The sequence below is a fragment of the Canis lupus genome, chromosome 26 (genome assembly GCF_011100685.1).
Source record: "Canis lupus familiaris isolate Mischka breed German Shepherd chromosome 26, alternate assembly UU_Cfam_GSD_1.0, whole genome shotgun sequence".
NCBI lineage: Eukaryota > Metazoa > Chordata > Mammalia > Carnivora > Canidae > Canis > Canis lupus.
In genome coordinates this window covers 11,872,098-11,893,674 of record NC_049247.1, presented here as the reverse complement: position 1 = coordinate 11,893,674, position 21,577 = coordinate 11,872,098, and the positions used below count along the sequence as shown (strand labels likewise).

The 21,577-nt window shown below is 50.7% G+C and overlaps 1 protein-coding gene across 1 annotated transcript in view; it reads left to right on the top strand.

Moving 5' to 3' along the window:
• Positions 1–12,590: 12,590 nt before the first annotated feature.
• The window catches only part of TBX5 (T-box transcription factor 5), an 86,894-nt gene continuing 77,907 nt past the window's right edge, over positions 12,591–21,577 (top strand). Inside the window, exon 1 of the mRNA XM_038575197.1 lies at positions 12,591–12,706. The gene's annotated coding sequence lies outside the window, so the exon portion shown is untranslated. The remainder of the gene's footprint in view (positions 12,707–21,577) is intronic.

Genomic DNA, 21,577 nt, shown 5'->3' with positions numbered 1-21,577 from the left:
CTGGCAAACCTTCTCATCAAGTGATCTCTGGGCTACTCCCTTCCTGAAGAGGTGCTGGACAGAGGTCCAGAGGACTCAAAAACCTGTCTGAACGGTGCCTTAGTGACAGTCACAGCTTTCGGAACCCAAGTGTCTACTCTGGAGCAGGCATCTGGCATAATTCATTCACATAGACTCATTCATTGACCCCCTCATGGCAATCCTACAAGGTAGACAAAACTATTCTCTTCACTTTCTAGGTGAATAAGCTGATGCTCAGCAAGAAGTGAAGTACCTGCCAAGGCCATGTAGCTGGGAAGAAGTAGAGCTCATGTCAAACTCCCTGTTGAGTTTGCCCAATCCCTGTATTCTCCTGCCTGCCAGCCTAAATCAGCTTCCCTACTCTAGGGATAAATTAGGAAGACTTCAGCACAAGTAACAAAGCCCAAACTGGTGCCAATAGTGAAGGCATTATTTTACCCAATGAGGAGTTCAAGGTAGAATGGGTTTCAGGGCTGGTTGATTCAGCAGTGCTCCAAAGCCTTTGGGGACTCAGATTCTTTCTTTTCTTGGTCACCCTCAGCGTGTAGACCTTGCCCCCCAACAACTGACTCTTTTGTGTTCCCAAGTTCTTTAGTTATTTAGATATGATGTGTCCAGAGGAAAAAATGGTGTTGGGGGTGGGGCATCTTTCTCTATAATCATTTCTTAGAAGCAAGGAAACTTCTCAAGAAGTTTCTCTTTTGTGGTTCCTTGACTGGGTTCAATGGGGTAATTCTCACTTGGGGCCTCTCATGACATTGCAGTCAGATGACCATTGGGGCTGCAGTCCTTTGAATGTCACCTGCCTTTAGTGCCCAAGATGGCTTCTCATCTAGAGCTTCAGCTGGGATTGGGGAAATGATGGAGGACAGCCAGGCAGCTCTCTCTCTCTCCACACAGCTTCTCCATGTGGTTCATTTGGGCTTCCCCACAGCATGGTGGTCTCCAGGCAATCAGAATTCATGCAGCAGCTGGCTTCCCCCAAAACAAGAGACGTAGTTGGAAGCTACAAGGCTGCTTATGACCTAGCCCCTGAAGTCACACAACAGCACTGTCACTGTATCCTCTGAGTCAAAATTAAGTCCCAGAGCCAGCCCAGATTCAACGGGAGGAGACAACACAAGGGCAAGAAATCAGACTGGGAGGTCTGGTTTATTGGTGGAGAGGCCATTTTGGAAACTAGCCGCCTTCCTCCCAGAAAACTTCTGTTTAATATGTCAATGACCAGAATTGTATCACAGATACCCTCTTTAACCAATCACTGGCAAGGACAATGGATTTAGTAGGATTGATCGTCACATTCAGGGATGTACCATGATAAGCAGTCAACATGATTGTATTTAGAAAAGTCAACAGGGCAGACTGACCCTTGCTTACCCCACATTTTTGTGAATTCATTGTGGTTGGTTCTCAAAACGATCCCTTCCCCCAAAGTCCAAATCCCTCCTTATATCCCCCAAAACAAACCAGAAAATCAAGAGCTGAAGGTTTATTCCACTTCTAGACCTTGCCAATCCCCCACCATAAAGCACATGAAAGTTTGGGCAAAGTTCCTGCAGATGTTTTGTTAAAATGTAACTTGTCCACTAAGTGGCATGGGCCAGTTTACTGTCAAGAACGATTTAATAATCTATTCAGCTTCTGGATGCCTCTGAAGCTCTCCTGTGTCTACAGTCACCTCTGTGTGAACCATACAACAGGTAAGTGAGAGGAGCAGAGAGGTAGCCTGGGGTACAGAATCAGAAGACCTATTATTAACCAGGTGACTAAGTGGCTCTATCAGCCTCAGATTCTTCACCTATAAATGATAATGATAATGGCAATAAAATGGAGTCATTGGAAACTTTGAATGAGATACTACCCAGAAAAAAATACACAATGATATGTAAGTGGACGCTACTCTTACGAGAGAAGACAGATAGTCTAATGGTCCGGGCGGGGGGTGGGGTGGGGGGAGTAGAATCAGAAGCCCAGATCCTCACTGTGTGTGTTCTTGGGGAAATGACACCATCTCGCTCATTCTCAATTTCCTTATCTGTAAAAGGAGGGGGTGGTGGTAATGCCTGCCTATCTGTCTCACAGAATGGGGAGGGGGGAGTTCAATTGAGATAAGAGATGTGAAAGAGATTTGCTCAAATGCTCCATTGATGGAAGTTGTTGCGGAAGAGGAAGTATAAGAGAGAAGCAGATTTGTTTTTAAAAGTGCACAGGATGGGGTCACCGTAGATGTCTTAGGCTGAGTCCCCAGGCACAGAGCCTGAGACAAGACTTTGAGGGCAGGGGTGCCTGAGTAGCTTAGTGGTTAAGCGTCTGCCTTTGGCTCAAGTCATGATCCTGGGGTCCCGGGATTGAGTCCCATGTCAGGCTCCGCACGGGGAGCCTGCTTCTCCCTCCCTATGTCTCTGTCTCTCTCTCCATGTCTCTCATGAATAAATAAATAAAATCTTTATAAAAAATAAAAAGACTTTGAGGGCAAGTAGTTGACTTGGGAGGTGATCCCAGGGAAAACTGCAAGGAGGTGAACAGAGAGTGGTGTGGAGGGGAGGAAGTCAGCACAGGTTATGGAATCAAGTGGGTTACTCCTATGGCCCCCGGGGATTTGTGGGATTCAGTGTAGACAATACTCTGCAGAGTAACCTACCCTGGAGGCAATTCCAGTTTGCCTCTGAGCAAGCAGAGTAGGCTCTAGTGCAAAAGAAGTTCTTCAGCCATGAATTTCAGGTGCTGGCACTTACAAGCTCAACCATCATGCTGAAAATGAACATGGGAACACATATGAGCAGTGCCTCAGTAACTAGATGACCACAGTAACCTCTTAGACCTAACCTACTGACAAGACAGGATAGAGAATGTAGCCATGGTCAGTTCCAAGGGTTGTCTACTGCCCAAGGGGTGTTATCCTATTTGATCCTCATAATAAACTGTGAAGTTACACAAGACAATGTGCAGAGACTGTTTTGCCCATGGTCTGCCATGGGGTAAGCATTTGAATGTAATTAGACGTTCTTCTTGGCATCATTATCACTCGAAAGGAAGGAGCTCTCACCACAAAAGGAACCCCAGAATCTCTACTTCTTGGTTGTGGAGGACCTTTGAGAGGCCTCATTCAACATCTGAGCTTCTTCATCCTTAAAAGGGGATCCCAGTTCCATCCACATTGAAGCGAATGGTGGGTATTCATCATTTCTAATGGCTGAGTAATATTCCTTTGTATATATACATGTACACACCACATCTTGATCCATTCATCTTTGAGTGAAGTAAGTAGTTGGAGAAGGACAATCATTACATGGTTCACTCATAAGGGGAATATAAAAAATAGTGAAAGGATTAGGGGATGATAGAAAAATAGTGAAAGGATTAGGGGATGAGTGGGAAAAATCAGAGAGGGTGACAAAACATGAGAGACTCCTAACTCTGGGAAATGAACAAGGGGTAGTAGAAGGGGAGGCGGGCAGGGGGGTGGGGTGACTGGGTGACAGGCACTGAGGGGGGCACTTGACAGGATGAGCACTGGGTGATATACTATATGTTGGAAAATTGAACTCCAATAAAAAATATACATAAAAAAAGAAAGGGGATCCCAACTGCTTCTCCCCTCTCTCCCTTTTCTCACTGAGCAATCATCCTGAGTGCTGGGCATTTGGGGTTCCCAGGCAACCATAAGGACCCAGGGCAACCATAAACTTCAGAAGTGCATCTCCAACCTGGTACAGGGCCCCCCCTCTCTCTTCTCAAATCTTGGCTTTCGTGCATCTGGAAGTCCTTCTCATCCCACCCAAATACCCATAAACCTTTTTTTATTAGTCTTTTCCCCTGTCTCTCCCCCGCCCCCAGTCATTTTACAGTGACGACTTCAGAGGTATTTAATACACATATAAAGGAATCTATTCCATTGAGAGTGAGGAAGGGAAAATCATTTTCTTCCTTCCTTTCTTTCCTTTTTTTTGTATCTACAAAAGAACTCTCTCTATGTGCATTTCAGAAGCATCAGAAAATATGAACAAACAAAAGTGAAAAAAATGTAAAAGCATCAGCAGACCAAGGTACCCAGAGAAAGCCAACTCTACATGTCTTTTTAAACATAGTTTTATGCAAATTCACAGGTATTCTTTGACTATATATACTTTCCATTCTTTTTTGAGAGAGAGAACAAGCATGTGTGCTTGAGGGTGGGTAGGGGGATGGGGTGGGAGCAGAGGGGGAGAGAATCTTAAGCAGGCTTCACTTCTTAAGGGGCTCAATCTCACTACCCTGAGATCATGACCTGAGCTGAAATCAAGAGTCTGACAACCGACTGAACCGCCCAGAAGCCCTATATTTTCAATGGGAAAACATTCACATAGTTCCCATTTCCATGGCTACAAAAGAATAGAGAGTGAAAATTCGGCCTCTGACACCTGCAGCTCCATTCCCCAGCCCAGAGCAATTTTTCTTCACTTCCTTAAACTTCATTTTCCTATTTTACACACATTCACACATACTAGACCCACCGTTATGAGTCTTTGCTTTTTCTTTAGCAACATATGTCACACAGTTCCCTTTTTTGTCCTTTTAATGGCTGTATAGTATTCCACCATAGGGGTTAAGCCACGATGTAACCAGATCCCTACAGTTGGCTATTTAAAATGCTTCCAAGTTTATGTTATCCTAAACAATGCTGCAGTGACTGCCTTGTCGATACATCCTTGCATAAATTTTTAAGTATATCTGGATGTGAAATTGCTGGGTCAGAGTTCACATGCATTTGTTACTTTGCTAGAACATTTAAATATTTTGAAGAAAAGACAAACTATTTTGTAACCTGTTTGTCTTCCATTCACAATACTTATGTGTGTGCGTGAGAGAGAGAGAGAGAGAGCGAGGGAGAGGGAGAGGGAAAGTGAGTGAATCAATGATTATCATTGTTCATTTAACCCATCTAACCCATTGTTCATTTAACCCATTTAACCCAGTTTGGGAATGGTTACCCTGCTTCCACCTTTACAGAATTAAAAGTCATCACAGAATTAAAACTGCTCTGTGGCAAGCGAGAAAGCCATTTTCATTCATGAGCCTCAATTTGAAATAATAGAACCATGACTCAGAATGCCACTGCAGCAGATATCGAGGAGACCAAAAAGGAGGAGAAAATTTCAGGTAGAAAACCTTCAGTTTCTGTTTTTGTTTATTTTGTTTTTGTTTTTGTTTTTGTTTATTTTTAAGTTAAGAAAGTATAATAGTTGCTTTCTGGTTAATTTTTTTCTCCCATAAGGACTCCATGTTTTAACTCCTACCTTAATAATAAACTATTTATAAATTACATTCCTTGCTTTAAAAATAAACACCACTTCTCCAGAAATTGAGATAAATAAAACGTCATCTATTTATCAAATTGAACTCTTCATGCCTAATAACCCATGGCCTAGCTAAAGGAATTGTTATCTAACAGCCGGGTCAAAAGTGCAAGAGTCCAGACTTATTAATTCTAAGCCAAGCCAGGCCATTGATTAGGTCTGTTGAAGGAAGAGTGGGAGGGAGTGGCCTGCGGACACTTCAGTTTTCTGGGTCTTCTCCCCTCAAAGATGATACCATTGTCTCTAGCCTCGGCCTGTGTGTTTAACAATGTTTGTGTAGTGCTCAGATAAAAGGCGCAGGGTGAGACTTAAGTGGTTGTTAAAATTGTCAGCCCCAAAGTCATCAGAATTCCGATTGATAACCCACACTTACAGTGAGAGGAGACTTTGTTTTTTTTTTTTTTTTTTTTTAGGGAGGCTGATTTTCCCTTTTTAATGACTGGGAAAACACTCCAAGTCCACTTGCACTTTGGGACATTTTAATCGCCAGCATCCTAGATTTTATTAATTTATTGTTCTTGATTTATTATTATTATTATTATTATTATTATTATTATTATTATTATTACTTTTGCTCTAAGAACTGAGCCTCTGAGCTAGCAGAAGGGGCTCAGAGACAGCCTGAACTGGAAGGTCAAGATAGGTAGCATTCAGGAACATGGGGTCTCAGAGTGATGGATAATCATGGAAACTGAGGCCCTAGGAGGGGACTGCCTTGCCGGGGCTCAAGAGTTGGGGTCAGCTCTGGAATCAAGACCTGACTTCTTCACTCTTGGCCCATTTTTCTTTCCCTAAATGGTTCCTTGACTGCTCTGTGGAACTCTTGCTGGACCACTCTTGGGGGCCCCTTTAGCAGATGGACTAACCGAGGAAGAGATGACCCCACAAAAATTCAAGGCAAGCGTCCAGAATGCCCACTCTCTGTTCTACATCATCTCTGCTCCTCAGGAACCTTGGCATCTATTTCCATATTCTACTAGACCAAAAGCCGATCTAAGGTTTATAGCTGTCTAGCTACATAGGAGAATAGTTTGGGGCTATGGCTGGGAGGTGGCCTGAGTCCCACAACACATGCTGCAGGTTGTGAGAGTGATGAGGCGGGATGCGGTCCTGTCATCACTGCTTCTCTGCTCTGTGGCCACGGGACACGAATCACCCCAGGCCTCATCTATAAAATGGCGATAATGATGATGCTTCCCTTACCCAGCTGTGAGAACAAAATTAAACAATCCATGTCCAGTTAACTTATATGGGTTAAATAAAAAATGTTAAAAATCTATGCTTAGCACAGTGCTTGGCTCCCGAGAGGCCCTCACTAAATGATGCCCAGTTTTGCTATTGTTGCTATGGTTGTCATTGTGGATGAAAGGTGCATGCCTTTGGGAAAGTCACTTCACCTCCCCATTCCCCTCCTGCAACAGACCCCCCCCCCCAAAATGGGTCTACTACCTCCTTGAAGGGATTATTTCAGGAAGAAATGAGATAATACACCCACACTTCTCCACAGGGTGCCTGACACATAATAAATCTGAAATAAATGGTAAGTGTAATATTTACATAGGATATTTACCTGTAATAAACACAAAATAAGTGGTGGGAATAATATTGACTTTGTGTAACTTGTTTCTTTGCCTTATGCTTCACAATCTTCTAGAAGTGAGCCGCAGTGACACCTGCAGCAGCATTCTAATTGTGGGGAGCATAGGAGTGACCCGGGATGAGCGTTAAAATCACAGATGCTACAGATCAGAGATTTGGATCCATAAGTTTGGGATGGGACCCGGGAAATCACTGGTTGTGACCCATCCATCAAGTGATAGGGAAGCAGGTGATCCCAGACACGCCCTTGGAGCGATGTCGCAAGAAAGGTGTGACCAGCGGCACAAAGGCAAAGGATAGTAAGGAACTAAAGGATCAGGATGCGCCCACATCGAGTGGTGATGGGTCGGTGGCCGCCACCTTCCAGGAGCCGCGGGGGCCACACAGAACCCACGAGGCTGCCAGGCTGCCATTCTGGTTGCTGGGCCAATGGGCTCGGTTTCCAGCTGCGAAAATGTCCCCTTCGCCCTTCTCCCAGATGCAAGCATGCAAGTTTCTGCAGCCGGTGGTACCAACATCTTCTTCTGGGGGTTTCCTTTGAGGACTTCGGCCAGAGAGGGCAATAATTAACTTCCTTTAAAATGGTTCAGTGCCTAGAACCTCTGTCCCCTTTGTAATGGGACCTCTGCCCCCCCCCCACCCCATTGCCTGTAGGTTTCAGTGGCCCCACTGTCAAAGGTTTCAAAGACCATTTGGAATTACTTAGCCTTGGGGTCACTGGGCCTCTCTCCAGCCTCCTGAGATGTCCGACTTTGCTATTTTCCTGTTTCAGCTTCACTGGGTTTGTTCATTCATAATAGCAACCAAATGTCCCCCAGGCCTCCTTGCTACGAGCCTCTCGAGGTTAACTTGGGCCCCTCAGAATAACTTCTTCCTGCAAGCCCACCTAATAGACTTTGCCAGACTTTGCCCCTTTGCCAGTCCTTGCTGGGTCCTCTCAGCCAGCTCATCATCCAAGTACAACTCCCAGCAGAGCGCACCCTCCTCCTCTTCCTGCTGTGGCCCCACTCATGTGAGTGGGGTATAATTGGTTTAGGAACCCCCAGAATCCAGAACCTAGGCTGCTAGGGTGAAGAAAGCTCCAGGGAAGCCCTCACTTGCCCATCAGGTGCCCCTTAATTTTTTTTTTTATAAGTGGAAGTTTGCACCTCTTGATTCCATCACCGGTTTTGCCCACCCTGCACTCCCCACCCCTCTGAGAGCCACTGATCTGTTCTCTGTATTTATGAGCTTTGTTTTGTTTTGTTCATTCATTTTGGTTTCAGATTCCACATGCAAGTAAAACCATATACACATCATCTTCTTAATGTGTATGTAATTTGCACCTGCAGATGCCCACACATACAGAAGGTGAAATCATAAAGATATGTACTACCTTAAATCTGTTTTTCTCAGGGATTCTGGGTGGCTCAGTGGTTGAGCATCTGCCTTCAGCTCAGGTCCTGATCCAGGTCCAATCCCAGGGTCCTGGGATTGAGTCCCACATCACGCTCCCCACAGGGAGCCTACTTCTTCCCTGCCTGTTTCTCTGCCTCTCTGTGTGTCTCTCATGAATAAATAAATAGAATATTTTTAAAAATCTATTTTTCTCACTTAAAATTGGATCTTTAGTGACTACATAGTATTCTATCTACAGAGAAAACATGATTTTTACCAATCTCCTATTTTGGCATATCTAAATTCTGAACTATTTTGGTTGTGACCCAGTTCACTGCTATGCACATGTTTACAGATAGTTGTCCACACTTCTGGTTATTTCTTTAGAAAACTTTGTAGAAGTGTAGCAGCCATGCATGCAATTTTCACATAAACTGCAAGCTGCCCAAGCGCCTCCATTTAGGCTGTTTCAATTTACAGTCCCTCTAGTATTGTAAAAGAGACCCACTGTTTTAGTTGAGATCAGCTCCCCAAAGCCCCTGAATTGGAAGGCTCCCCAGAAACTTGGCGTGCATTTCTCATTATGATTCTCCCTCCCAGAAAAAGGGAGGTCAGAGGAGAGAGGGAAAGAAGGAGTGAGAAAGGAGATGGCTGTAGGGGGAGGAGAGGATGACAGGTAGGTGAGGGCAGAAAGACAGGAAAGGAAGAGGAAGGATGGAAGGAAGGAGGGAGAGAAAGTCACACAGGAGGAGAGAGAGAGAGAGAGAGAAAGAGAGAGAGAGGCAGTGGGAAACACAAGAGGACCAAGAGGAAGGGGACATCACAATTTTGCTAGAGAGCTAGAAACCATGGGACAGGGGCACCTGGGTGGCTCAGTGGTTGAGCGTCTGCCTTTGGCTCAGGCCGTGATCCCAGGGTCCCAGGATCGAGTCCCACATCGGGCTCCCCACAGGGAGCCTGCTTCTCCCTCTGCCTGTGTCTCTGCCTCTCTGTGTCTCTCATGAATAAATAAAATCTTAAAAAAAAAAAAAAAGGAAAAGGAAAGCCTTGGGGCAGGTAGGCAAAAGCGGGGCTCATCACTACTCTAAACCAGGGACAAGATAGTGTGAGCCTAGCAATTCTACAGCAGGTGTTACCCTTCGCCCTGTGTTCTGGCCTCTCCAGCTTCTCGGAACAGATTCCCCAGCACTGGCCCTTCCGCCTGCCTGTCCCCCCAGTGGGACTGCCCGGAGGAGGGCACCTGGAGCTTCCAGGGTTTGTCAAGAAGACGCTCCGTGTTTACAGACCAAGTGAATGAGGACGTAAACACCATTTGGGAAGATAACTGCATGAGTGATTTGAGCCAAACCGGCAGACAAGGGGAATTTAGAAAAAGTAGGTGGTGACCACAGTGCGGCTGGTGGGGAGGAATGGAAGGAGCCCGCTGATGGCTTCAAGTTGCCTGCAGCCGGCAGGGGGGGGGTGGGGGTGTCACAGGGAAGGCCAGCCCCGAAATAGGAAATAGGCAAGCCTGTCCCCAGCTCCAGCCACCCGGAGCTCTGAGGGCGCTCAGCCCCCCGCCCTGAAAGCCTGCCCTCCACCCAAAGCAGAGAGCGGATGTGGCTCTGCCCTGTCTCCCAGAGACCATTTAAGGCCTTGAAAATCTCCTGCTCTGAAATGCAAGTCCAGTGACACCCCCGTGCCAAGAGCGGATGAGCATGTTTTGTTCCTGGGACATCTGCTATCTGCCACTGGAATGTCAGAGATGTCTGAGCCTTCCAGATCCTCACTCCTGCCTCTGCGCTTCCCCCTCCCGCCCTCCTTCTCCCTCCTGCCCTCCCTCCTGCCCTTTCTGTCCCCTGCAGCCTTAGTGACCCTGAGCGGAACTTGACCCCGCACTTTTCCCCAGGAAACCAGCCCCACCAGTGTCCTTTTCCGTTTGATTGTTTGTTTGTTTGTTTGGCACATTCTCCTTTTCTGCAAGGTGATTAGTGATTGAAAGCCGGGTACTTGAGGAACGCCTTGGCAAGTTAGCCAAATACTAAAAATGCCGAGTGAAGAGCAGTTTCTCCAGTGAGGTCCATTTGCAATTTAAAAGGATATAGAATATAAAAAGATATCCAAAACACAAACTTGGGGCCCGCAGAAGGGAACTGGGGGGTGGGGAGGTGGGGACCAGAGGCGTGTGGGTCAGGAGTCCTTGCACCTTGTACTCAGTTTTTTTGATCATGTGCATTTATTTTTTTAAAAATCTTTGATTAAATAATTAACTTGCTACTACTACTACTACTCTTATTATTATTAATATAAATGGCTGGTGGATCCAGTTCAAATCCTGCTGTATCTACTAGCTGTGAGGGTCTGGGTTCCTGACCTCAGTAGTTCTTGGCTGTGAAATGGGGCGATTGTATGGCCGGCCTGGTAAGAGTTGTGGCAAAGAACAGATGAACCAGCAGGGCGCTTGGGTGGCTCAGTGGGTTAAGCATCCACCTCAGCTTGTGTCCTGATTCTGGGGTCCTGGGGTGGAGCCTAAGCAAGGCTCAGCAGAGGAGTCAGCTTCTCCCTCTCCCGCTGCCCTTCCCCCACCCGCTCGTGTGTGTGTGTGTGTGTGTGTGTGTGTGTGTGTGTGTGTGTGTGTGTGTTCTCTCTCTCTCTCTCAAATAAATAATAAAAAAAAATCTTAAAAAAAAAAAAAAGAGGAGTTCGTGTGTAGAACCCTTAGCATCGAGCCCGGTACTTGTAGTCAATAAATGTCCACCATCACCATCACCATCATCATTATCCTCAGTGTTAGTGTCTGCGGCTGCTAATTCTGCCCCCAAAGAACCTGGTTGATTGTTTGTTTGTTTCCTGAAAGCCAGGAAGCCTCTGTGATATCACCCACTGGCTGCTCTTTGAAGTAGGGCTGCGTGCTCCACCCGGGAGGGAGAGAGCCATGTGTTAGGGTCCTGAAGCATATAGATCTTCCCCCGCAGATCATTAGGCTCACGTTTGTCACATTTATTTTAAGGAAACTGGTAGGCAGAGGGTGGGTGAGGTTAATTGCTCTGTGGATCCTGGGCGGCCCTGCTCTCCAGATGGGGGGAGGCTCAACAAAGCTTGGAGTGACCCCAGAGGCCTGGCCAGGGCCCCAGCCCCTAGGCCCAACCGAGCAGAAATAAGACCCAGCCTGGAAAGGGGTGGCCGGGATCTAAGCTTTCACCCCTGGGACACCGGGCGGGCAGGAAACCTGAATGGTTTGGTCGCACGCAGTTCTTACCAAGGCCTGGGAAAGCGCTAGGAGTCGGCTGGACTCCGGAGGAGCCGCGCTCCCAGGGCCAGGCAAGGGCCATTCGGTTTGGAATTCTTTTCCGGCCTGAATCATTTCAGAGGGTCGGGAGGAAAGGGCATGGAGCCTTTTGGGGTCTGACCGCTCGCCATTTAGAGGGCAGACGGCTCCCCAAGACAGACCAGTGATGGCATCTTTTCCCTTCCATTGCCAAGGTTCAGACTTCCCACTTTATAACACACCTACTGTGTGCCTGGCCATTGGGGGCTGCCCTTCCCATAGCCGTGGGGCCCTGGGACATCGCCTCTCCAAGCCTCCGTCTGCAAAACGAGGAAAATAACAGTTCGCACCTCACAGACCTTTTTTGAAGAATTAAAGCGCATAAGCACTCGATCCATGCTAGCCGCTCTATGATGAGGATGAGGATGAATTTTTCAGACTAAGTGAGGACCAAGATTAGTTTTCTCCCGAGAATCTCTTCGTATCTCTTAAGCCCTCCATTTTCCGAAAAAGAAAACAAAACGACCCATTAAGCAGTATGCCTCAGCCCTTCCAGAAAATAATCAGGAACACACAGCAGCCCCAGATAAATTGGTAGAAAACTCGTGGTGGATAGAGACGGGCAGCGTGTCTACTCAATGCTGATTTTCTGACCACCAAAATATTCCTTTTTCACGGACCTGCTGGAGTTCTGTGGATCAACAACTCTGGCCCGGGCACTCAGGCACTCATCGCCCCCACCCCGGCAAAGCTCCCCAGGCCCAGAGAAGGTGTGACTTCAGACATAATGGTAAGGATGGGGGGGCGGGGGCGGAATGCAGGCCTGTGTGTGAGGTGATTGTAACCAGAAACACCTCGGCAGGCATCTCGCTGCTGTCCTGAGCGCTGCTGGCAGGCAGCCGGGCCCAGAGCCGGGAGCCGGCCGGAGGTGCCCTGGCTCGCCGCTGACCGCCCTCCTGGGCCCGGCCGCCCGATAGCTTATCGGGCCCGCTCGGGGGGCGCCCAGTGCTACAACCGGAAACGCGGCTGGAGGCCAGTGGATGCTTGATGGAGCGCTTCACGCCAGGGTGCACGCAAGTGCGCGCTTAGGCTGCCAGGGCAGGCCTGCGTCCATCCCCGCGACCAGGTAAGGCATCATCAGGTGGGTGGGGAGCAACTGACGGTGCCTCCACCCTCAGGGCAGTGTTCCCTCCGGGCCTGGAAAAGGCTGGTATTTTATGAGAACCAGAGCGGGGGAGGGGCATGGAGGTGGAGGCAAAAGGCAGGAATGGCAGGGGTCAGTGCAACCTGGCAGCCAGAGGGCCTCAGGGTAGGGATGTCGTGGGGTGCAGGGGGAGGAGAGGAGGTACTAGGACAGAGGCCGTGCCCCCCAAGTTGTCAGTAAGGGTGCGCCCGGGAGCCGCGCCTGACTTCCTGGGCGCGCTGTCACTTTCCCACGGCTGGGCTTGACAGGCTCCAACCAGGAGCGGTGTGCGCTCTGTTCCACTGCGACGTTACCACGCATATGGGGGTACCTGCGTGTTGGGGTGCGAGGGCCCGTGGTAAGAGGCTGATTGCGTTGCATGAGGTGCATGAGAAGGTGACAGGGATTTGGAGTCTGAAGCCCTGATGCTCTCAGGTTTTTACTGTGCACTCTCTGGCTAGTAGCTTAACTTCTCTGGGCCTGTCCTTCTCATCTTGCAGGGACAGATTCTAATAGCTACTAAGTGGGTTGTTGGGGTTTAGTAAGGTGATAATTTGAAAGATCGTTTGAAAATAGAAAGAGGCTTATTTTGGGTGGTCTATGCTTAGAAAATTCTGGCACCGTCTAGAGTCAACTGAGCAGCACAGCTGCCTGGGATGTGCGTTCCCCTGGATGGGGACCCAGGTGGGATCAAACAGGTTGAACTATGGCCTGCTTCTGCCCTGAACAGGTGTCCCCAGTCCCGGGGAAAGATGTCTGGGGAGAATAGCACCCGAGTCAGTGAACTGCAGAGAGGCTTGCAGACGCCAGCCAAGTATGCCTTCAAGGCCTGTAACTCCAGCACCCACCCTAAACGAGCAGCGAGCTGCTGCTCAGGACTGGGTCCTGGGAGATTGCTGCCGATCCCGGCCCCCAGGAAGGCCTCTCCAGGGCCCGCCCTCACACTGATCCAGTGCGCTCCCAATGCCCTTCCAGTTCACTCGGGACAGCCGGGACCCGCAGGCAGACGCGCAGACAGACAGACGCCGCGGTGCCGGGCGGTCTCCGGCTGTGCCCGGGTCTGCGAATCAAAGGAGGGGAGTACTCCTGTCACCCTCTCCCCCTGCTCTGCTCGCCCTGGCAACACTGAACGGGGCTCTGACTGGTCAGCTTTCGGGGATGAGCCCCCTCCTCAGGCACTGCTCAGCGTTTGTGCTGCATCTCTTCGCTTTAAGCAGGGGACCTTCACCTGTCCAGGGACCCCAGAAAATTATATGCAAAATCGACTACTGAAGTGCTTTTTTTCTTCTTTGGTGCAGAGAAAGGCCATCTTTTTATGAGCTTCTCCAAAGGTCTACATTCTACGGAAGGTTAAGAACCTCTCTTCCGCACCAGGACTTCAGGGTTTTTTTACCCTTCGTGCCAGGTGGAGCGTTCCAGATTGGGTGTTCTTCTCCTGCATTCACTCTCAGGGCAGTTGGCTGTGAGAGACAGCACAACATCAGTGCGTAGACATCTCAAAAATGTTCCTTCCAAAAGTTTAAAGGGAAACTGACTGTAGGAAAGGGCTGCCACTGCCATCAAGGTCAAGGCAGCTGGTTAGAGGCTAAAAGCCAAGCTCAGGCCCCCTGGCCCTTAATCTAACACGGGGTAAGAATCCCCAAGTATCATGAGTGCAAAATGGGGCCCAAATCGACCTCCAAAATGCCCTAGGTTACCAGGGTGGCCAATGGTCATTGTTACTCTTTAATGACACGTACTAAGCTGGTTTGAAATACAAAAACTTGCATAGAGCGAGTGGGAAGGTAAAAGGCCCTGCTTAGCTCTTTCCTTAATTAGTGGGCCGTTAACCTTTCGGATGACAAGGTATCCACAGAGAAGCTGATGAAAACTATGGATTTTCTCCAGAAAAATACACCAAACGTTCACAATTTCACAAAGAGCATCCAGTGCTCTGCAGACCTTTGACGGCCATCCGTGTCACTTAACTTCAACGGAAGGGAAGATCGCAGCTCCGGGCAGAGGCTAGTTTGGGGAACATCCTTGGGGACCGTGTCTCTCTCGAAGAGACTTGTCCCCAGGAGTGTGTGGGATGCCCATCCACACACAGGTGCGCACACACACACACACACAGTCGGTCAGCAGACCCACCCGGGCACACCTTGCACAGCCGGCCCCGCATCCACAGCCGAGCTGCGGGTAGCCAGGAGAAAAGTTCAAGTCGCCAGCCCAGGCTTAGCTGAAAAGGTCTTTAACACCCCAGCCCCTCCAGCCTCATTGTTTATCCATCTGAGCGACTCCCCTTCCCTGGCCCGCTCCCACCCCCACTTTTCTGAGGTCGACTATAAAAATAAACTATTTTTCCTTGTTAATAAATCTCCGCCCGGCGCCCTCTTTTAAAGAACTCCAAAAAAAAGAAAAAAAAAATAACTGCGCCCCGCGCGAGCGAGCAGAGAGATTAATCTCGAAGCAGGATTTATGTGGCGCGGGCATCCTCAAACAATTGGAGTCATAAAGTGAAATGAGATTCGGAGGCGGGTGGGGGAGGGGGAGGACCTCGAGAACCACAAACACATTTGTGTAGCTAAACAATGTGGAAACTCTTAAAGACCCTTTTTTTGCAGACATCTTGCAGCCACGGCGCTTCCCTGTCAGCCCGCGGGAAAGGGAGAGAGATATATTAACTGAAGACACAATCTAAAATTACTTAGGGGTTTTAAACATGCGGGCAATGGGGGCGGGGGCGCTGATAAACTGTTGTCCATATTTCCTTCTCTCGGTGTATTATTTCCAAGATATTTCACCCCGTCACAATGCCCCCTCCCTCCCCACCCCTTCTTTTCTCTCTCCATTCATTATGCTGACGAGCGCGCAGTGGCCGAAGCCAGGCGGGACTGGAGACCCGCGGGCGGGATCTCTGCTTGAGCCAAACGCGCCGGGCGCAATTGTGCCAGTGCGTAAAGATGCGGGTGGGGCGCACAGAGCCAAGGCACAGGGTCTTGGGTGGGTCACATCTGTCTATGGGTGACCTTTCTCGGGACCCTTTTCGTTGTAACCTGTGCCCACTCTAGATTCTTCCGGGCTTGAGGAATTCCAAGCAGTATTTTAATATGCAGCGTTGGGCAGGAAAGCAGAAAACCCCTTTCTTTTGCCTCCTGAGTTAGGGCATGCGGACACGGCGGCCCAAGACGTTAGGGGTCCGAGCCCTGATCCAGAAGTTTAGAGCCGCTTACAGCCTCCTTCGAGCGTCTGGGCTTAGTCTGGCTGGACTGCGCGGCTCCAGATACGCAGCTAGGGGAGAAGCAGATCCCCTGTGCGGTTGGGAGGACTTGTGTAGGGTTGTCTTAAAAGTCTGGAGAAATAGGGTGCGATGGGCTTGGTGCTCATCGTGCCCTAGATCCGGCCTCTAGAGCACAGGACTCACACACTCATGAAACCCCCGCATGAACCAGGTGGTCTGAGTTAGTGTATTTGAGCTCCTGGTTGCTCATCTGTAAAATGGGGATATAACAGCCTCTACCCCTAATAATTGTCAGGCGAGTAAGTGATCATAAAGCTCGATGAAAAGCATAGGTGGCCCATGAGTGTCAGATATTTTTGTGGTTTTCACTTATTATGACTGAGTCGTGAGAGCCTGGCAGGGGCCACAAGGCTGCTCTGTTACTCTGCAGAGGGGACGCAGGCCAGAGAGAGACATTCGGTGTCCCAGAGGGGATGATGATACAGTTAAGATCGGAAGCCTGATTTTTGGATTCATTCATTGATTCAAGAAATATTGCATTGTTTTCAGGCTCTGCTCTGGGCCCTGGGGACCCAGCCGTGGCCAGGAGGGTCCTCTCCCCCTCGCGCAGCCCGCCCATCGCTGGGGGAAACCCATGTTGAAAATAACCCTGCCTCCTTCCGTGCCAAAGTCTTGCCTCCGCAATTCGCAATTCGGTAACGCCTTTCTGGTCACAGCTGGGGTGCTGCAGGCAGAGCCCTGCCCCCAGGGGGCACACAAATGTGGAGGGCACTAAAAAAAAAAAAAAAAAAAAAGGCAACCTCAGAGGAGGACACAGCGGCCGCCGCTCAGCGCCAGCCTGTGACCAGCGGCGCAGCTTTGCCTGGGCCGCCGGCTGTGGCTGTCGCCCTTGCGGGGCGGGCGGCCAGCAAAACATTTCCAAACGTGTCTGGGCCTGATTCCGGAGTGTGAGGCAATCCCTCTGGCCCACGCTGCCGGCGGACCCTTTATTTAGGCGCGTTTCAGCCGGGCAGTGCTCGTCAGCGCCACTTATGTCATCTTTCTTGGGTCCGCGCGGGGAAATCTGCTGTGAGCGCACCCAGCGACCCTCCCCTCTGAGTGGCCCCCACTCTGGCTCCTCCGAGCTGAGCCGGGGATTTGCTCCAGGGGGCCTTAGCCGCCACCGTGAGGCGATCTCGGTGCCCGGCGGCGAGTGTGGCCCAGGGGGAAATTCCAGCCCGGACTGTGCATTTTGAAATAAAACGAAATACTCCACTAAACTTTTTACGGAGATCGCCACCTTGTTGCAGAGTCCCCCATCCGATGCCCCTGGCATTATACAGGCAGATTGCCAGTTAGGTTACATCGAATTGTCCAGAATTTCTTGGCTTTGCCAACCTGTCAGAGTTTGCTCTTCTGGGGACAACTGTCCAGATTACGTTAGCAAGACTGAAATGTCCCATCCTCTCAGCCTTGACTCTGAAGGATATACCGGCACTCAAAATTTCCAGATACTTCTGGTGGTTTGTTTTTTTTTTTTTTCCTTTGCCAAATTTCCCCCGGCTGGAGTCTGGGGTGGAGGAAGGAGAGAAGGGTCTGGTGATGAGGGTGGTGAGGAGGAAGGTCACCTTGGCTTCCTCTCAAAGGAGGCATCATCGAGCCACCTTCATGGCCTAGGGAAGAGCCTCAAATTTGGCACCAGGTTTCCCATGGAGCAGCACGCATCGCCCCCAACTCCCTGAGACTCACTCAGAAATAGAAAATTAAAGCGTTCCTTCTAATCTTGCAGACACTAGCCCTCTAAACTTTGCTCCAAATAGCCAGATAATTAAGTATCTATGGGAGAGAGGAAGCTAAACCCCCCACTTCTGGATCATTGTCTAATTTCTTCAGCCCTGTTTTTCCCAAGGAAGGTGTAGATCCACGTTTTATCTTGAAAGGCGAGCACAACACAACAAAACAAAAAGTCCAGTATTCGTGCCTTCAGTTTAAACAACTCCCTGCCCGCACTTAGCAGCGGTGCGCCACCTCCAACCCCAGCGGAGGCGGGTTGGGGACAATTCGGTCTACTTTTTCAGCTTCGGAAACGTCTATCAGATCTCAGCCTCCAGCGGATACCGTTTTGCTGCCGAGGCGCCAATTTCTGACCCTTTCGTTTCCTGGAGGGCCCCTTCAGGGGAGAGGGTGTCTCTGGCATCTCGCACCTCTGGCAGAACCCAAGGATAGCAGCCCTTTCTACACTTACAGAGCCCAGTGAATTCGTCCGTGAAGTTCCCCAACAATTTGGGTATTTGGAAAGGAAACCCGGCTCAGGGCCAGGGGTCGAATCATCTAGGCGGGCTGGGGCTGGATTCCTTTCCTGGGTTTTTATTTCTCGGGTGTGGAGCTCTGCCTGGCAGCAGGAGGGTCTGAGAGGCAAGATGGAAAAGGTCCTCTCCCCTGGGAACTCCCAGAAGACCTTGATGGGTTATTATCCTCTGGTCCCGGGGACATTTTTGAGGACACAGTGACCCCTGGGCTTTCAGAACTGGAGGGAAGGGATGAAGCGGTGTCCTGTGGTTGTGTTCCAGGGGGTGACCCTCCAGGGGGTGACCCTCCAGCCGCCCATAAAGATGAGGGAAGGTTAGGGTATGTGCAGGATCCATTCTCTGCTCTGTGGTCCCCAAGGAAGACTGTGGAACTGTAACCGAGTCACAGGCAAGGTCCATGACCACAATCATGGTTCCAGTGACTGGACTTAGGACTCCTGGACCTCCTTCCCCTTGGAGAGGAGATCCAGAGTTTTTATTGCCTTTAACCAATCCTCTCACTAAAGCCTGTTCTCCACCAGCAGTCTTCCACCTACCTTTGGACTCTGATTAAACTGGGATGCCACAGGGTGGGCTTGGGAATGCAGTTATCAAAATCAAAATCGTTTTGGAGTCCAAATGCCGGACCTGAAACTCTCCCCCCCTCATTTGCTGAGAGGCACGGGGCAAACTCTCCAACCTCTCTGAACCTCCTCCTCATCCATGAACCTTGATAACACTCCTTCCCTCGCAGGGTTGTTGGGAGAAGCAAGCCACGTGTGCCCCGAGTTCCCAGCCAGAGGGTTGCAGAGTGCAGGATGGCAGCCGCTCGGCTCAGCCACGCTGTGCCCCTACAATAAAATGCATCTATATTGCTGGTCTAGTCCAGAAACGGCAGCGTGCGGTGTGGGATATCTTCCTACCGAGCTGTGAGGGTGGACGTTTGCTTCTCACCCCCCTACTGCTAGTCTTCAGGCTCTGGGTTCCAATCCAAGCCCTGCCCCTTTCTCGCTGGGCAGCGCTGGGCAAAGGCTTTTCCTCTCTGTACCTGCAGTGCGCAGTGGGAGAAACGAGTCCTGCCTCCAGGCTCTTTGTGGGAATCAAATAAGCCAGTAGGTGCGCGGGGCACATGGTAGTGAGATTGAGAGATACAATATCACAGCACGTCGTAACAAACACATAAGCACAGCCTAACACAATATACACATCCTAATGGAAGGTAAACGCAGTATAATATCGGATATTACGATGTGTTATATTGTATTATAATTCTGGGCACACGTGTGCGCCCTGGGAGGGACCGCCTTCGCCAGGACATGCTTCGCCACTGCAGTGCCCGTGGGGGACACATGGGCTTGCTCTCCCACTTCTCCCCAGTGGTTGCCGACTGGGGTTTGCAGCGCGCGCGCCAGCCTTCCGTGCAGCGCGAGGACTTTCGCTTTCTCGCGGGGGCGCTGCCCTGGGCCGGCTGCACCCCGCCCGGGGAAAGGTTCCGGAGGCTCTCGGACGCTGGGGAAACCTCAGGCGGGTCTGGGCGCTCTGCGGCGGCAGCCGGTTATTGGAGACCCGGGGGACCGTGCGTCCGCGGGAATTCGAAACCGCGCGGCGCGCTGCGGCGCAAACGCTGCTGGAGCGCACCGACGCCGCGGAGCAGCATTTGGGGGGAGGCCAAGAGAGGACCCGAAAACACCCACCCTCTCTGCTTCCCCGTGGGTGCCGGGACAGAGCCCGCGTGGGAAGCAAGGCGGCTTTTCTTTTACGCGCTGCTTCTCGGGACTTAGGCGGTCCCGGAGATGTGCAGCCTGGCCAACCACCGAGAAAGGATTTTTTTGGGGGAGCCCTTTCTTTGGCTCTGTTAAGGCATCACACTTCAGCACAGTTGTTTGCAGCGGTAGAATCATTGGCGCGAACACTAAATCACTTGCACACGGAACAATTTGCCCAAAGAATTATATGCGCGTAGAGGTACTAGCGCAACCCCATATCGTTGGCACGTCGGAATTACTTGCACATCAATAATCGTTTGCCCAGGCTTTTCGCACGTTCCGAGCCATGGATAATTTGCGTATAATTATCTGTGGACAGAATCTTCTTTGCGCACACAGTTATTTGCACGCGCCTCGGCGGGTATACACTTCATTACATACACGCGAATGAGGGCACGCGCGCGCCCTTGCACTTCTGCACAGCTTTGGCACGCACCCACACGCTCAGACCTGGGGTGGGCGTTAAGCGTAGCATGCGATTGAGATCTGTCGAATCGGGGAAGTCCCGGAGTTTAGAGGGGGGAAAACTCTCTCCGGTCCACGCTGGGTCTTTTTCATCGTTGTTCTTTTTTCCGGATAGAGGTCAGAAGCCAGATAATTTTCCCGCTAGGAGAGACAGAGGGACAAAGGCCAGCCCGCGGGTCACCAGTTTTGAATAGAGGTCCAGGAAGGGTTTTAGGGTTCCGGGCAGCGCTCTGAGCGCAGAGCTCTGGCGTGGCCTCCCCTCCTCCCCTGGGCCCCAGAGCCAGGTGGGGCCGGGAGGGACCCACGGCCTGCGCTCGGAGCCCGGGAGTTGTGTTTATTTTCGAGTTATTCTTGGCCGCCGTCCACGCGATTATTTGGAGCAGCGCAGGGACGTTCGGGGAAAGCTGGGGCCTTGGGGGGTGGGGTGGGGCGGGTGGGGTGGGGTGGGGGTCCCTTCGCCAGGCCCCACGAGTTTTATGGCGTCGGAGCTCCGAGGGCGAAATTACAGGCGGAATCAAAATGTGTAAATTATAGGTTTGTGTTGTAAAGAGGCCTCGGCGCGCCCGCCGGAGAAAGGCGGTTGTGGGTTCCTAGCGGACCTGAGCCAGCGCCGCGCGCCCCTGCGCCCCGGGCGTCTGCGCGCTCCGTCCCCAGGTTCGGGCCCCGGGCGCCCGGGACGCAGGCCTGGGACTCCATCCCACACCGTGGGGCCTCGCCAGCCCGGACGAAGAGGACCCGCAACCGGGGCCGCTGGCGCCCCTGCCGCGATGGCCTTTGAGCTGCAGCTCCACGATGGGGTTTTGGCAAAAACGCCTTTCTGCGGCCAGCCGAGCGCGGAGCGGAAGCTCCTTTGAGAGTTCAGATGTCTGCGCCGCCACAAAAGCGGGTGGCAGCAGCCCGTTGGAAAGAACTGCACAAACAGCGCCGTTCAAAGCTCTCCTGGCTTCATTTTCCATCATTTGGCTCCTCGGGGTCTCTTACGCTTTCGCCCGTCTTATCTCTTCTTTCCCCCCCTTTCATCCCGTTTTCCCTTACCTTCGCTTCCTCTCCCCTCTCCCCTTCCCGCCAGCCTGCCTCCCGACCTTCCTTCCTTCCC